The sequence below is a fragment of the Rhinichthys klamathensis genome, unplaced genomic scaffold (genome assembly GCF_029890125.1).
Source record: "Rhinichthys klamathensis goyatoka isolate OS25496 unplaced genomic scaffold, OSU_Roscu_1.1 h1tg000196l_1, whole genome shotgun sequence".
NCBI classification, from domain to species: Eukaryota; Metazoa; Chordata; class Actinopteri; order Cypriniformes; family Leuciscidae; genus Rhinichthys; species Rhinichthys klamathensis.
This window is the reverse complement of record NW_026606722.1, coordinates 2,675,995-2,690,918: the sequence shown is the minus strand read 5'-3', so window position 1 is coordinate 2,690,918 and position 14,924 is coordinate 2,675,995. Positions and strand designations below refer to the sequence as shown.

General features: G+C 37.9%; 1 protein-coding gene and 29 non-coding genes across 30 annotated transcripts in view; all 30 read left to right on the top strand.

The window, feature by feature from the left end:
* Window positions 1-14,924, top strand: part of opn8c (opsin 8, group member c) — a 123,379-nt gene that overhangs the window by 18,613 nt on the left and 89,842 nt on the right. The window lies entirely within an intron of this gene.
* Window positions 4,973-5,084, top strand: trnaf-gaa (transfer RNA phenylalanine (anticodon GAA)). The gene is made up of 2 exons: window positions 4,973-5,010; window positions 5,039-5,084. It is a non-coding gene; the product is annotated as a tRNA-Phe (tRNA).
* Window positions 5,203-5,314, top strand: trnal-caa (transfer RNA leucine (anticodon CAA)). Its single transcript has 2 exons — window positions 5,203-5,240; window positions 5,269-5,314. It is a non-coding gene; the product is annotated as a tRNA-Leu (tRNA).
* trnal-caa (transfer RNA leucine (anticodon CAA)) lies at window positions 5,432-5,543 on the top strand. The gene is made up of 2 exons: window positions 5,432-5,469; window positions 5,498-5,543. It is a non-coding gene; the product is annotated as a tRNA-Leu (tRNA).
* trnal-caa (transfer RNA leucine (anticodon CAA)) lies at window positions 5,657-5,768 on the top strand. The gene is made up of 2 exons: window positions 5,657-5,694; window positions 5,723-5,768. It is a non-coding gene; the product is annotated as a tRNA-Leu (tRNA).
* trnal-caa (transfer RNA leucine (anticodon CAA)) lies at window positions 6,069-6,180 on the top strand. The gene is made up of 2 exons: window positions 6,069-6,106; window positions 6,135-6,180. It is a non-coding gene; the product is annotated as a tRNA-Leu (tRNA).
* trnal-caa (transfer RNA leucine (anticodon CAA)) lies at window positions 6,298-6,409 on the top strand. Its single transcript has 2 exons — window positions 6,298-6,335; window positions 6,364-6,409. It is a non-coding gene; the product is annotated as a tRNA-Leu (tRNA).
* trnal-caa (transfer RNA leucine (anticodon CAA)) lies at window positions 6,520-6,631 on the top strand. Its single transcript has 2 exons — window positions 6,520-6,557; window positions 6,586-6,631. It is a non-coding gene; the product is annotated as a tRNA-Leu (tRNA).
* Window positions 6,748-6,859, top strand: trnal-caa (transfer RNA leucine (anticodon CAA)). The gene is made up of 2 exons: window positions 6,748-6,785; window positions 6,814-6,859. It is a non-coding gene; the product is annotated as a tRNA-Leu (tRNA).
* trnal-caa (transfer RNA leucine (anticodon CAA)) lies at window positions 6,977-7,088 on the top strand. The gene is made up of 2 exons: window positions 6,977-7,014; window positions 7,043-7,088. It is a non-coding gene; the product is annotated as a tRNA-Leu (tRNA).
* Window positions 7,206-7,317, top strand: trnal-caa (transfer RNA leucine (anticodon CAA)). The gene is made up of 2 exons: window positions 7,206-7,243; window positions 7,272-7,317. It is a non-coding gene; the product is annotated as a tRNA-Leu (tRNA).
* On the top strand, window positions 7,434-7,545 carry trnal-caa (transfer RNA leucine (anticodon CAA)). The gene is made up of 2 exons: window positions 7,434-7,471; window positions 7,500-7,545. It is a non-coding gene; the product is annotated as a tRNA-Leu (tRNA).
* Window positions 7,663-7,774, top strand: trnal-caa (transfer RNA leucine (anticodon CAA)). The gene is made up of 2 exons: window positions 7,663-7,700; window positions 7,729-7,774. It is a non-coding gene; the product is annotated as a tRNA-Leu (tRNA).
* Window positions 8,066-8,177, top strand: trnal-caa (transfer RNA leucine (anticodon CAA)). Its single transcript has 2 exons — window positions 8,066-8,103; window positions 8,132-8,177. It is a non-coding gene; the product is annotated as a tRNA-Leu (tRNA).
* trnal-caa (transfer RNA leucine (anticodon CAA)) lies at window positions 8,295-8,406 on the top strand. The gene is made up of 2 exons: window positions 8,295-8,332; window positions 8,361-8,406. It is a non-coding gene; the product is annotated as a tRNA-Leu (tRNA).
* Window positions 8,524-8,635, top strand: trnal-caa (transfer RNA leucine (anticodon CAA)). Its single transcript has 2 exons — window positions 8,524-8,561; window positions 8,590-8,635. It is a non-coding gene; the product is annotated as a tRNA-Leu (tRNA).
* Window positions 8,753-8,864, top strand: trnal-caa (transfer RNA leucine (anticodon CAA)). Its single transcript has 2 exons — window positions 8,753-8,790; window positions 8,819-8,864. It is a non-coding gene; the product is annotated as a tRNA-Leu (tRNA).
* Window positions 9,157-9,296, top strand: trnal-caa (transfer RNA leucine (anticodon CAA)). The gene is made up of 2 exons: window positions 9,157-9,194; window positions 9,251-9,296. It is a non-coding gene; the product is annotated as a tRNA-Leu (tRNA).
* trnal-caa (transfer RNA leucine (anticodon CAA)) lies at window positions 9,409-9,520 on the top strand. Its single transcript has 2 exons — window positions 9,409-9,446; window positions 9,475-9,520. It is a non-coding gene; the product is annotated as a tRNA-Leu (tRNA).
* Window positions 9,638-9,749, top strand: trnal-caa (transfer RNA leucine (anticodon CAA)). The gene is made up of 2 exons: window positions 9,638-9,675; window positions 9,704-9,749. It is a non-coding gene; the product is annotated as a tRNA-Leu (tRNA).
* Window positions 9,868-9,979, top strand: trnal-caa (transfer RNA leucine (anticodon CAA)). The gene is made up of 2 exons: window positions 9,868-9,905; window positions 9,934-9,979. It is a non-coding gene; the product is annotated as a tRNA-Leu (tRNA).
* On the top strand, window positions 10,500-10,611 carry trnal-caa (transfer RNA leucine (anticodon CAA)). Its single transcript has 2 exons — window positions 10,500-10,537; window positions 10,566-10,611. It is a non-coding gene; the product is annotated as a tRNA-Leu (tRNA).
* On the top strand, window positions 10,728-10,867 carry trnal-caa (transfer RNA leucine (anticodon CAA)). The gene is made up of 2 exons: window positions 10,728-10,765; window positions 10,822-10,867. It is a non-coding gene; the product is annotated as a tRNA-Leu (tRNA).
* trnal-caa (transfer RNA leucine (anticodon CAA)) lies at window positions 10,980-11,091 on the top strand. Its single transcript has 2 exons — window positions 10,980-11,017; window positions 11,046-11,091. It is a non-coding gene; the product is annotated as a tRNA-Leu (tRNA).
* trnal-caa (transfer RNA leucine (anticodon CAA)) lies at window positions 11,208-11,319 on the top strand. The gene is made up of 2 exons: window positions 11,208-11,245; window positions 11,274-11,319. It is a non-coding gene; the product is annotated as a tRNA-Leu (tRNA).
* trnal-caa (transfer RNA leucine (anticodon CAA)) lies at window positions 11,432-11,571 on the top strand. The gene is made up of 2 exons: window positions 11,432-11,469; window positions 11,526-11,571. It is a non-coding gene; the product is annotated as a tRNA-Leu (tRNA).
* Window positions 11,684-11,795, top strand: trnal-caa (transfer RNA leucine (anticodon CAA)). The gene is made up of 2 exons: window positions 11,684-11,721; window positions 11,750-11,795. It is a non-coding gene; the product is annotated as a tRNA-Leu (tRNA).
* Window positions 13,883-13,994, top strand: trnal-caa (transfer RNA leucine (anticodon CAA)). The gene is made up of 2 exons: window positions 13,883-13,920; window positions 13,949-13,994. It is a non-coding gene; the product is annotated as a tRNA-Leu (tRNA).
* trnal-caa (transfer RNA leucine (anticodon CAA)) lies at window positions 14,291-14,402 on the top strand. The gene is made up of 2 exons: window positions 14,291-14,328; window positions 14,357-14,402. It is a non-coding gene; the product is annotated as a tRNA-Leu (tRNA).
* On the top strand, window positions 14,745-14,884 carry trnal-caa (transfer RNA leucine (anticodon CAA)). Its single transcript has 2 exons — window positions 14,745-14,782; window positions 14,839-14,884. It is a non-coding gene; the product is annotated as a tRNA-Leu (tRNA).

Below are 14,924 nucleotides of genomic sequence, written 5' to 3'. Positions count from 1 at the left end.
GAGTGAATACATTTATGTTTTTTAACATGAAGCAGGGCGCGATTGCTAATGAGAGACAGATATCAGCGTCACACACGAGTCCCGGGAATATAAAGAAATGAGGACATTTCATTCTACTGACCGAAATACCCGCAAGTGCTGAATTACTACTCACACAGGTCAGTTTATTTGACGAATTTGTGAGGTAACGCAGCACTGTTTCACTTGGTCTACACTATCATAATAAAACTGCATTTGAGTGTATTAGAAGTTATAATGCTATTATATGTGTTAGTTTGTTGGCTGTATGAGACTAGTAATGAGCTAGATCAACATTAGAATAACATACTGATCATATTCTAACATTTCATCATGTTGAGCTAGGGGTGTAACGGTACACAAAAATCACGGTTCGGTACGTACCTCGGTTTTAAAGTCACGGTTCGGTACGTTTTCGATACAGCAAAAAGTAAGAAATGCCAGAGAAATTTCCTATTTGTTAAAAGAAAAAATATTTTTTAAATAAGTGTGAGTTTTCCTACATCTTGAAACTTTCAGGTTTATAAATGGGTGTCATCTTTGAAGGATGAACAAATAATGTTTTGGTCATCACATTAAAAATAACATTTAAATATATGAAGAGTTCAGATGCAAAAGCCATTTGAAATTTTCTTCTAGAATGATCATTTTTATCAAGCTTGTATATTTAAGTTCAGTAATTTCACTTAAATGGCAATGAAGATTACCTATTAATTGTCATTTGAGTGAAATTACTGAACTTAAATATACAAGCTTCATAAAAATGATCATTCTAGAAGAAAATTTCAAATGGCACTTAGAGGCGTTTGCATCTGAACTCTTATATTTATTTATATAATATTTGAGGTTTGAAGTGCTGGAAAAAGATGTGTGAAGTACTTGAAAGCATTTCACTATTCCAGCCAAACTGGTTACAGTGAGTGTTACTATATTAAATCCATGGTGAATGTTGCTGGTCTGTGGACGTAAAGTATTACTAGTTCATTCACGGCACAATGTTTCTCCTGGTGTCCACGTCAGCGCTGTTTGATCTAATAGAGATCTACGGTTAATAACGGAGAAATGTGAATGCTTCTCACTAGATCTCGCAGCAATGTTATTACTTCAGTGGCGAATTCAAATGTTTTCTTTACTGGATCTTAGCGCTGTGTTGTAACAGTGTCGCTTGATCGAGTCGATCGGCTCGCGCTGCACAGATGTTGCTGGTCCGAACTGATAAACGACCCGTGAAGCACATAATGAGTAACGCAGTTTCGTTCCGCTTTCATTACGCTTGCCATTTGATGTTGCGCAACGTTGTGGTGGTCGCGCCAGCGCGAATTTTGTCGGCAGGAAAAATGGTCCAAGGAATCGTTCGGTTTGAATGCGTACCGAACCGGAAGCATCGAACCGAAACGGTTCAATACGAATACATGTACCGTTACACCCCTATGAGCTACAGTATATTATTGATTTGATTTATGTACATTTGCTCACCTGTCTAAAGCACATGCAAGAGCGGCTTTTCTGTCAAGTTGAAGTTTGTCACAAGGCTCTCGGCATCTCGAAAACACCGATATTGATCCTCGTTTTATTTCTTCTTTTGGCCCAAAGTCTGCTTGCCATGGTCCATAATGTTTGAACGAAACAACAACAGGGTGCCGCCTGCTCCTGCCGATCGACTGTCCTGCACAGTTCATCTCCAACCCTAATCATCACACCTGCCTTTAGTTTTCAAGTGATCCTGAAGACCTTAATTGGTTGCTTCAGGTGTGTTTGATTAGGGTTGGAGATAAACTGTGCAGGACAGTCGATCGGCAGAAGCAGGGTTGGGCACCACTGCGCTAGAGGTTATGCAGTTGTCCACGTCTGTTGCCATGGTTACTATGACAGTACAAGCTGAAACCAGGGATAACGCGGATATTACGTCATTGACAGGCGACAAGGGACGGGCACTATTTAAAATTGTGAATTTCTCTGAATTGACAAATTCTTGGAAGCATTTCCCAGACTGCAACATTGTAGTGTCGGCCCAGATCCAGGCCACATCTGGCACATGTGGATTCAACACTTACCAGATGTGGGCCGGAACTGGGCCGACACTATGTTGCTATCTGGGTTAGGATAATGTAAGTACACAATTGAAAGAAATATATAACACTGTGCAAGTGGTTTTTGGATATATGTATTTTTTTATTATTATTTTTTACATATTGCACCTTTAATCATTTTGTAAATCAGAATTTTAAACAAGTTACACAAGTTAAATGGACCTATTTTTTTTACTTTCTGTTAATGTGTAATAATAGCTGTAATATGAAATGAAAACGTTTAAATGAAAACATTGTTATATAAGTAAATGTTGTATAATTATTGTATTGTATTGTATTTTATTGTATAATTATGTATACACAGTGATGCATTTTGTTACCATGTACAATTACTACAATGCCATTTTAATTAAAATTAGTAATTGAGTAATTGAAAGTAATTGAAAAGTGTCATAATTTACTCACCCATGTGGTTACAAACTATCTGATGAAATAAAAAGTCAGAATTGCGGTTTCAAAGTAAATTTCATATCTCCTAAAGCTGCAAAAACAAATTTAAGTACTTATCAATCAAGACGTTTTTTTAAGAACTGTACATCTCTACTATTTTATATTATATGATGTAAATTTATGAATCATTTTTTACATTTATAGTTTTTTTTATTTAATTTTGGCATACATTCCCTGATGAATATTACAGTGGACAAACACTATCTTGTCCTTTTTTGTTGCCTCTATGTTATATTGTAAAATTTAATATGCTTGTTAATATGTACAACCATAAGGCAGAGAGTGATGTGCTTTATAGACAGCTTTTATTATTTGTGTAATAAGATTTGTGGCGTGGGGAGAGTGTGTGCTTTGTGTGCTTCTATTTTCCATGTCTCTCTCTCTTTCTGAATGTAATTGCTGACAAGTGGGAACAATTATTAACAACCTGATTGACACAGGGATTGGTTACTGCTGCATATAGTTCTGGATTAACTGATTTCCTGCTCTCTTGACTTTCATTGTTTTGTCCAATGTTAGCTTGTTGCTGTATTTTGTGAGTTGTTGTTATTGTAGGTACTGTTTGGTACTTTAATGTGATGAACATCGTTGGTGCTTTTCTGTTCCGCACAATGTCGAAGTGCTGCCCACAAGTCTATGGCTCCAACAGTATCTCTAAGCTTAGGATACTAAGTGGTGATTCTCTTTTATGTCTCATTTATGTGTCAGTTTTGTTTTCGGATGTCTTAATGATGGGCCCAGGAGAGATAAATACTAGATATAACTGGTATAAGAGATAAATACTTTATTTTTTATCAAAAGTAACACTAGTGTACTATTACTTCATTGTTGTGCTACATAATTTTTTTTTTTGGCATTGAACCTTTTGTTTTGTACAACCCATTTAACATGCATGTAAATATAGATCATGACTTTCTCTATTAAATCATCGTGCAACAAAAACTGTCGACACTAACTTCAAATATGACAATTTTGTTTGACTGAAGTGGTGTGGATGAATGAGATTGAATCTACACAGAGTGAAAAAAGTGATCTTTTTCACATCTCAAATGTTTCTGCTAGACATAATTGAGGTTACATTAACATCAAATGGAGACTTCTACTTGAGTCTCCTGCTTCTTACACTTGTTTCCAAAGAATAACTCTCTCACAGTGGTCTCACAGTTTTAGAAGAGATCTTGGGATACTGTTCCTGTAGTAAGCCTTCTGTAAGTTAGTTTTGATAAAGGCATCGGGTGCATTACTATTTCCGAGAACAAATGACATGCATTATGCACATAAACTGCACAGCTCTATTCTCTTATTGTGTGTCAGCAATTAAGATTAACGTTAACCTAATTTCTGCATTGCTTCACTATTAATATAGGCTTAAACTGGGTTGTTTTTTATTTTGGTGCATTTGAAATACTTGACTTGGTGCACAATTTGTATAGTCATTGTGTTCTCAACTAAACTTTAAATGAGACAAATGTGAGAGCTCCTCTAGCTGAGAAAATTTTGAGCCTAAATGTGATGTTGTTGAGATCTTGTCTGAAACTTTGGAGGAGAAAAAATAATGTAAATGTAATAAATCGTGTACTATTTTTGTTGTATTTTTTTTCCCCGCCGTTGACATTGATAATACATTGATAGGATAGTGATTGTCAGAATGGCCGAGTGATCTAAAGTGCCAGCCTCAAGGTGTGATTCTCATTTCTTATTTGTGCATCCTCATTTCCTTTCCTTGCTTCCTTTCCTCGCATTTCAGCTCTACACCCTGTAGGAATGTGAGGGAAGGCTGCAAGGAAAGAAAATGAGGACGGCAGAACTGAAGGAAAGCTTATTTGTATATTGGAATATTCTTGATCACTCGAGCGTCACTTCACTACATCATCAGCTGCGCTCAAAGGATCTGCGCTTATGTTGTTAAAGTTTGGTTATTTAAGAAATAAATAAATAGTAAAGATAAAGCAAGATGCCCTATTAGTATGTGTGTGATAGCTCATAACTCCTCTGGAAGCTAACTCACTCCTCGTTCCTCGCCTCCTCGTGGTGCAATTAGAGTATTGAGGTGTGCTTCAAGATAGCTGAATTAGATCGGTTTCCAGGTCACAGGCTGGAGGACGGAGGAACGAAAAAAACAAAGAAGCATCAATTATTGAGAAGCACCCAACTATTTTAACGATCTAAGCGAATGGTCTAAAGCGCACGTCACAAGTGAACTTTGGGCGTGTCCGACTCAAGGAATAACACCCTTGTCAGTTGCTTGGAATTCTTGTCTCCGAATGGAGGCGTGGGTTCAAATCCCACTTCTGACAAGGAGCTTTTGTAATGAGAACTTGAATTAATGTAAAGGCAATAATTCTTATATTATTTTTGTATGTATTTAACCATTGACAGTGATATGACTGACCTTAACAAATTAAGATGTTTGTGTCAGGATGGCCGAGTGGTCTAAGGCGCCAGACTGAAGGAATGTCAACCTTCTCAGTTGTGGAGAATTCTGGTCTCCGAATGGAGGCATGGGTTCAAATCCCACTTCTGACAAAGAGCTTTTGTAGTGAGAACTTGAATTAATGTAAAGGAAATACATCTTATATATTTTTTTTAATGTATTTAACCATGGACAGTGATATGAATGACCTTAACAAAATAAGATGTATGTGTCAGGATGGCCGAGTGGTCTAAGGCGCCAGACTCAAGGAATATCAACCTTCTCAGTTGTTGAGAATTCTGGTCTCCAAATGGAGGCGTGGGTTCAAATCCTACTTCTGACAAAGAGCTTTTGTAATGAGAACTTGAGTTAATGTAAAGGCAATAAATCTTCTATTATTTTTGTATGTATTTAACCATGGACAGTGATATGACTGACCTTTACAAAAGAAGATTTTTGTGTCAGGATGGCCAAGTGGTCTAAGGCGCCAGACTCAAGGAATATCAACCTTCTCAGTTGTTGAGAATTCTGGTCTCCGAATGGAGGCCTGGGTTCAAATCCCACTTCTGACAAAGAGCTTTTGTAGTGAGAACTTGAATTAATGTAAAGGAAAAACATCTTATTTTTTTTATGTATTTAACCATGGACAGTGATATGACTGACCTTAACAAAGTTATATGTGTGGGTCAGGATGGCTGAGTGGTCTAAGGCGCCAGACTCAAGGAATATCAACCTTCTCAGTTGTTGAGAATTCTGGTCTCAAAATGGAGGCGTGGGTTCAAATCCCACTTCTGACAAAGAGCTTTATTTTTGTATGTATTTAACCATTGCAGTGATATGACTGACCTTAACAAAATAAGAAGTTTGTGTCAGTATGGCCGAGTGGTCTAAGGCGCCAGACTCAAGGAATATCAACCTTCTCAGTTGTTGAGAATTCTAGTCTCCAAATGGAGGGGTGGGTTCAAATCTCAATTCTGACAAAGAGATTTTGTAGTGAGAACTTGAATTAATGTAAAGGAAATACATCTTATATTATTTTTGTATGTATTTAAACATGGACAGTGATATGACTGACCTTAACAAAGTTAAAAGTATGTGTCAGGATGGCCGAGTGGTCTAAGGCGCCAGACTCAAGGAATATCAACCTTCTCAGTTGTTGAGAATTCTGGTCTCCGAATGGAGGCGTGGGTTCAAATCCCACTTCTGACAAAGAGCTTTTGTAATGAGAACTTGAATTAATGTAAAGGAAATACATCTTCAATTATTTTTTTTATGTATTTAACCATGGACAGTGATATGACTGACCTTACAAAATAAGATGTTTGTGTCAGAATGGCTGAGTGGTCTAAGGCGCCAGACTCAAGGTATATCAACCTTCTCAGTTGTTGAGAATTCTGGTCTCCGATTTGAGGCGTGGGTTCAAATCCCACTTCTGACAAAGAGCTTTTGTAGTGAGAACTTGAATTAATGTAAAGGAAATACATCTTATATTATTTTTGTATGTATTTGGACAGTGATATGCCTGACCTAACAAAATAAGATGTTTGTGTCAGGATGGCCGAGTGGTCTAAGGCGCCAGACTCAAGGAATATCAACCTTCTCAGTTGTTGAGAATTCTGGTCTCCGAATGGAGGCGTGGGTTCAAATCCCACTTCTGACAAAGAGATTTTGTAATGAGAACTTGAATTAATGTAAAGGAAATACATCTTATATTATTTTTGTATGTATTTAACCATTGCAGTGATATGACTGACCTTAACAAAACAAGATGTTTGTGTCAGGATGGCCGAGTGGTCTAAGGCGCCAGACTCAAGGAATATCAACCTTCTCAGTTGTTGAGAATTCTGGTCTCCAAATGGAGGCGTGGGTTCAAATCCCACTTCTGACAAAGAGCTTTTGTAGTGATAACTTGAATTCATGTAAAGGAAATACATCTCATATCATTTTTGAATGTATTTAACCATGGACAGTGATATGACTGACGTTAACAAAGTTAGAAGTATGTGTCAGGATGGCCGAGTGGTCTAAGGCGCCAGACTCAAGGAATATCAACCTTCTCAGTTGTTGAGAATTCTGGTCTCCGAATTGAGGCGTGGGTTCAAATCCCACTTCTGACAAAGAGCTTTTGTAGTGAGAACTTGAATTAATGTAAAGGAAATACATCTTATATTATTTTTGTATGTATTTAACCATGGACAGTGATATGACTGACGTTAACAAAGTTAGAAGTATGTGTCAGGATGGCCGAGTGGTCTAAGGCGCCACACTCAAGGAATATCAACCTTCTCAGTTGTTGAGAATTCTGGTCTCCGAATGGAGGCGTGGGTTCAAATCCCACTTCTGACAAAGAGCTTTTGTAGTGAGAACTTGAATTAATGTAAAAGAAATACATCTTATATTATTTTTGTATGTATTTAACCATTGCAGTGATATGACTGACCTTAACAAAGTTAGAAGTATGTGTCAGGATGGCCGAGTGGTCTAAGGTGCCACACTCAAGGAATATCAACCTTCTCAGTTGTTGAGAATTCTGGTCTCCGAATGGAGGCGTGGGTTCAAATCCCACTTCTGACAAAGAGCTTTTGTAGTGAGAACTTGAATTAATGTAAAGGAAATACATCTTATATTATTTTTGTATGTATTTAACCATGGACAGTGATATGACTGACCTTAACAAAATAAGATGTTTGTGTCAGGATGGCCGAGTGGTCTAAGGCGCCAGACTCAAGGAATATCAACCTTCTCAGTTGTTGAGAATTCTGGTCTCCAAATGGAGGCGTGGGTTCAAATCTCACTTCTGACAAAGTATTTTCATGTATTTAACCATGGACAGTGATATGACTGACCTTAACAAAATAAGATGTTTGTGTCAGGATGGCCGAGTGGTCTAAGGCCGAGTGGTCTCAAGGAATATCAACCTTCTCAGTTGTTGAGAATTCTGGTCTCCAAATGGAGGCGTGGGTTCAAATCCCACTTCTGACAAAGAGCTTTTGTAGTGAGAACTTGAATTAATGTAAAGGAAATACATCTTCAATTATCTTTTTTATGTATTTGGACAGTGATATGACTGACCTTAACAAAAGAAGATTTTTGTGTCAGGATGGCCGGGTGGTCTAAGGCGCCAGACTCAAGGAATATCAACCTTCTCAGTTGTTGAGAATTCTGGTCTCCGAATGGAGGCGTGGGTTCAAATCCCACTTCTGACAAAGAGCTTTTGTGATGAGAACTTGAATTCATGTAAAGGAAATACATCTCATATCATTTTTGAATGTATTTAACCATGGACAGTGATATGACTAACGTTAACAAAGTTAGAAGTATGTGTCAGGATGGCCGAGTGGTCTAAGGCGCCAGACTCAAGGAATATCAACCTTCTCAGTTGTTGAGAATTCTGGTCTCCGAATGGAGGCGTGGGTTCAAATCCCACTTCTGACAAAGAGATTTTGTAATGAGAACTTGAATTCATGTAAAGGAAATACATCTCATATCATTTTTGAATGTATTTAACCATGGACAGTGATATGACTGACGTTAACAAAGTTAGAAGTATGTGTCAGGATGGCCGAGTGGTCTAAGGTGCCACACTCAAGGAATATCAACCTTCTCAGTTGTTGAGAATTCTGGTCTCCGAATGGAGGCGTGGGTTCAAATCCCACTTCTGACAAAGAGCTTTTGTAGTGAGAACTTGAATTAATGTAAAGGAAATACATCTTATATTATTTTTGTATGTATTTAACCATGGACAGTGATATGACTGACCTTAACAAAATAAGATGTTTGTGTCAGGATGGCCGAGTGGTCTAAGGCGCCAGACTCAAGGAATATCAACCTTCTCAGTTGTTGAGAATTCTGGTCTCCAAATGGAGGCGTGGGTTCAAATCTCACTTCTGACAAAGTATTTTAATGTATTTAACCATGGACAGTGATATGACTGACCTTAACAAAATAAGATGTTTGTGTCAGGATGGCCGAGTGGTCTAAGGCCGAGTGGTCTCAAGGAATATCAACCTTCTCAGTTGTTGAGAATTCTGGTCTCCAAATGGAGGCGTGGGTTCAAATCCCACTTCTGACAAAGAGATTTTGTAGTGAGAACTTGAATTAATGTAAAGGAAATACATCTTCAATTATCTTTTTTTATGTATTTGGACAGTGATATGACTGACCTTAACAAAAGAAGATTTTTGTGTCAGGATCGCCGAGTGGTCTAAGGCGCCAGACTCAAGGAATATCAACCTTCTCAGTTATTGAGAATTCTAGTCTCCAAATGGAGGCGTGGGAATTCTGGTCTCCAAATGGAGGCGTGGGTTCAAATCCCACTTCTGACAAAGAGCTTTTGTAGTGAGAACTTGAATTAATGTAAAGGAAATACATCTTCAATTATCTTTTTTATGTATTTGGACAGTGATATGACTGACCTTAACAAAATAAGATGTTTGTGTCAGGATGGCCGAGTGGTCTAAGGCGCCAGACTCAAGGAATATCAACCTTCTCAGTTGTTGAGAATTCTGGTCTCCGAATTGAGGCGTGGGTTCAAATCCCACTTCTGACAAAGAGATTTTGTAATGAGAACTTGAATTCATGTAAAGGAAATACATCTCATATCATTTTTGAATGTATTTAACCATGGACAGTGATATCACTGACGTTAACAAAGTTAGAAGTATGTGTCAGGATGGCCGAGTGGTCTAAGGTGCCACACTCAAGGAATATCAACCTTCTCAGTTGTTGAGAATTCTGGTCTCCGAATGGAGGCGTGGGTTCAAATCCCACTTCTGACAAAGAGCTTTTGTAGTGAGAACTTGAATTAATGTAAAGGAAATACATCTTATATTATTTTTGTATGTATTTAACCATGGACAGTGATATGACTGACATTAACAAAATAGAGATGTTTGTGTCAGGATGGCCGAGTGGTCTAAGGCGCCAGACTCAAGAAATATCAACCTTCTCAGTTGTTGAGAGTTCTGGTCTCCAAATGGAGGCGTGGGTTCAAATCCCACTTCTGACAAAGTATTTTTATGTATTTAACCATGGACAGTGATATGACTGACCTTAACAAAATAAGTTGTTTGTGTCAGGATGGCCGAGTGGTCTAAGGCCGAGTGGTCTCAAGGAATATCAACCTTCTCAGTTGTTGAGAATTCTGGTCTCCGAATGGAGGCGTGGGTTCAAATCCCACTTCTGACAAAGAGCTTTTGTAGTGAGAACTTGAATTAATGTAAAGGAAATACATCTTATATTTTTTTGTATGTATTTAACCATGGACAGTGATATGACTGACCTTAACAAAGTTATATGTATGTGTCAGGATGGCCGAGTGGTCTAAGGCGCCAGACTCAAGGAATATCAACCTTCTCAGTTGTTGAGAATTCTGTTCTCCAATTGGGTGGGTTCAAATCCCACTTCTGACAAAGAGCTTTTGTAGTGAGAACTTGAATTAATGTAAAGGAAATACATCTTATATTATTTTTGTATGTATTTAACCATGGACAGTGATATGACTGACCTTTACAAAGTTTGATGTATGTGTCAGGATGGCCGAGTGGTCTAAGGCGCCAGACTCAAGGAATATCAACCTTCTCAGTTGTTGAGAATTCTGGTCTCCGAATGGAGGCGTGGGTTCAAATCCCACTTCTGACAAAGAGCTTTTGTAGTGAGAACTTGAATTAATGTAAAGGAAATACATCTTATATTATATTTGTATGTATTTAACCATTGCAGTGATATGACTGACCTTAACAAAATAAGATGTTTGTGTCAGGATGGCCGAGTGGTCTAAGGCGCCAGACTCAAGGAATATCAACCTTCTCAGTTATTGAGAATTCTAGTCTCCAAATGGAGGCGTGGGAATTCTGGTCTCCAAATGGAGGCGTGGGTTCAAATCCCACTTCTGACAAAGAGCTTTTGTAGTGAGAACTTGAATTAATGTAAAGGAAATACATCTTCAATTATCTTTTTTATGTATTTGGACAGTGATATGACTGACCTTAACAAAATAAGATGTTTGTGTCAGGATGGCCGAGTGGTCTAAGGCGCCAGACTCAAGGAATATCAACCTTCTCAGTTGTTGAGAATTCTGGTCTCCGAATGGAGTCGTGGGTTCAAATCCCACTTCTGACAAAGAGATTTTGTAATGAGAACTTGAATTAATGTAAAGGAAATACATCTTATATTATTTTTGTATGTATTTAACCATTGCAGTGATATGACTGACCTTAACAAAATAAGATGTTTGTGTCAGGATGGCCGAGTGGTCTAAGGCGCCAGACTCAAGGAATATCAACCTTCTCAGTTGTTGAGAATTCTGGTCTCCAAATGGAGGCGTGGGTTCAAATCCCACTTCTGACAAAGAGATTTTGTAGTGAGAACTTGAATTCATGTAAAGGAAATACATCTTCAATTATCTTTTTTATGTATTTGGACAGTGATATGACTGACCTTAACAAAAGAAGATTTTTGTGTCAGGATGGCCGAGTGGTCTAAGGCGCCAGACTCAAGGAATATCAACCTTCTCAGTTGTTGAGAATTCTAGTCTCCAAATGGAGGCGTGGGAATTCTGGTCTCCAAATGGAGGCGTGGGTTCAAATCCCACTTCTGACAAAGAGCTTTTGTAGTGAGAACTTGAATTAATGTAAAGGAAATACATCTTCAATTATCTTTTTTATGTATTTGGACAGTGATATGACTGACCTTAACAAAAGAAGATTTTTGTGTCAGGATGGCCGAGTGGTCTAAGGCGCCAGACTCAAGGAATATCAACCTTCTCAGTTGTTGAGAATTCTGGTCTCCGAATGGAGGCGTGGGTTCAAATCCCACTTCTGACAAAGAGCTTTTGTGATGAGAACTTGAATTCATGTAAAGGAAATACATCTCATATCATTTTTGAATGTATTTAACCATGGACAGTGATATGACTGACGTTAACAAAGTTAGAAGTAGGGATGTCCCGATCCGATACTCAGGATCGGTATCGGCTCCGATACTGCCATTTTTGCGGGATCGGGTATCGATCAGACATCGATCAGACGAGGCCGATCCAATTCCGATATTGTGGGTATACTATTATGTGTTATTGTTAAGCCCCACAAAAGGCACAAAAACATTCTAAAGTACCATAACGTTTTCGTGCACTCTATTATAAGTGTTCTGAAGCCATTATGTGAGAGAGAAATTAATATTTAAGTCATTAAATTCAAGATCACGTAAACTTTTCCCTCTCGCGGCTGTCAGTCATTCTCCATTCAGCATTCAAACAGCGCGTCGCGTTCGGTTACAGTCAATGATGAAACTATCTTCAAGATGATTCAATGTTAATACTTGATCTGTAAGATAAAGGTCTATGTTTTCGCATATAACAACTTTATCTTGCTGGACTTTATTGCTTTAACTCAATCGTGTTACTCTCTACCGGGTGTCGGACGCTGTCGGTTTGATCCATAGGGTTTGATCACAACACTAGAGTCAGAGCACTATAATTGTTCTTCACGCGCACAGTAACTAAAATTTAAAACTGTTAAAAGAAAAGGCTCAATAAACGATTGCATAGATAGATACTGTATAATACACTGTCCATCAATATGTATCTCCGTTGTGCTTTGAACTTTTCAAAGCGGACTCGACGCGCTGCGTGCTGTAACTCCACGTGGCTTCAAGCGCATCATTCTCCGCTCGGGATGCACATACGCGCTTTGTGCCGCACTGTATTGAACCCTTTCATATCATAATGCAGTGACGCAATTAAAGCTTATTAACATTAATAATTATTAATGTTGCTGCCTCATTAAATAGCTGTGCAATACACTTAAAACATGTCTCAATTTTATAGCAGATTTAGCTATATCTAAAATAATTATCTTTTTCATTTTTGTTACCCTTGTTTTTCATGAATGCATTTTACAACAATAAGAAGAGCAATGTGTATTATCCACTAATCTAGTTTATAATAGCATTTTTGTCATAGATTATGATCATATATTTGTTGTTTATCTTTATAATGAAGCTGTCTGTATTAAGTAGATTGTGTTTAACACACACAAGAGTGATAATCAGTTTAACACAGTTATAGAAATTCTACTTGATTTAAAAAACAAAAACTGTACTGGTATTTACAATGTAGAATGCTGCTGTTTAAATTGTTTTAACTTTAAACCTGTTGGTAGCTAGCTAGCTTTAAGTACTGAAGTATCTGTATTTTCTTTCATTTATATATTTCTTAATTTTTTTGTAGTGTTTGAATAAAGGGTGGCAATCTTTCATAATCAACTGTTGTTGTGGACTATATAGGAGGTATATTTTAGGTGGCTAATTGAGAAAAATGCTATATTTTTTATTAGTTTAAGAATAAAATAAAAATATCGGATTAATATCGGTATCGGCAAAAGCCAAAGCTGCGGCATCGGTATCGGTATCGGAAGTGAAAAAGTGGTATCGGGACATCCCTAGTTAGAAGTATGTCTCAGGATGGCCAAGTGGTCTAAGGCGCCAGACTCAAGAAATATCAACCTTCTCAGTTGTTGAGAATTCTGGTCTCCGAATTGAGGCGTGGGTTCAAATCCCACTTCTGACAAAGAGCTTTTGTAGTGAGAACTTGAATTAATGTAAAGGAAATACATCTTATATTATTTTTGTATGTATTTAACCATGGACAGTGATATGACTGACCTTAACAAAGTTTGAAGTATGTTTCAGGATGGCCGAGTGGTCTAAGGCGCCACACTCAAGGAATATCAACCTTCTCAGTTGTTGAGAATTCTGGTCTCCGAATGGAGGCGTGGGTTCAAATCCCACTTCTGACAAAGAGCTTTTGTAGTGAGAACTTGAATTAATGTAAAAGAAATACATCTTATATTATTTTTGTATGTATTTAACCATTGCAGTGATATGACTGACCTTAACAAAATAAGATGTTTGTGTCAGGATGGCCGAGTGGTCTAAGGCGCCAGACTCAAGGAATATCAACCTTCTCAGTTGTTGAGAATTCTGGTCTCCAAATGGAGGCGTGGGTTCAAATCCCACTTCTGACAAAGTATTTTTATGTATTTAACCATGGACAGTGATATGACTGACCTTAACAAAATAAGTTGTTTGTGTCAGGATGGCTGAGTGGTCTAAGGCCGAGGGGTCTCAAGGAATATCAACCTTCTCAGTTGTTGAGAATTCTGGTCTCCAAATGGAGGCGTGGGTTCAAATCCCACTTCTGACAAAGAGATTTTGTAGTGAGAACTTGAATTAATGTAAAGGAAATACATCTTATATTATTTTTGTATATATTTAACCATGGACAGTGATATGACTGACCTTGACAAAGTTAGAAATATGTGTCAGGATGGCAGAGTGGTCTAAGGCGCCAGACTCAAGGAATATCAACCTTGTCAGTTGTTGAGAATTCTGGTCTCCGAATGGAGGCGTGGGTTCAAATCCCACTTCTGACAAAGAGCTTTTGTAGTGAGAACTTGAATTAATGTAAAGGAAATACATCTTATATTTTTTTGTATGTATTTAACCTTTGGACAGTGATATGACTGACCTTAACAAAGTTATATGTATGTGTCAGGATGGCCGAGTGGTCTAAGGCGCCAGACTCAAGGAATATCAACCTTCTCAGTTGTTGAGAATTCTGTTCTCCAAATGGGTGGGTTCAAATCCCACTTCTGACAAAGAGCTTTTGTAGTGAGAACTTGAATTAATGTAAAGGAAATACATCTTATATTATTTTTGTATGTATTTAACCATGGACAGTGATATGACTGACCTTAACAAAGTTATATGTATGTGTCAGGATGGCTGAGTGGTCTAAGGTGCCAGACTCAAGGAATATCAACCTTCTCAGTTGTTGAGAATTCTGGTCTCCAAATGGAGGCGTGGGAATTCTGGTCTCCAAATGGAGGCGTGGGTTCAAATCCCACTTCTGACAAAGAGCTTTTGTAGTGAGAACTTGAATTAATGTAAAGGAA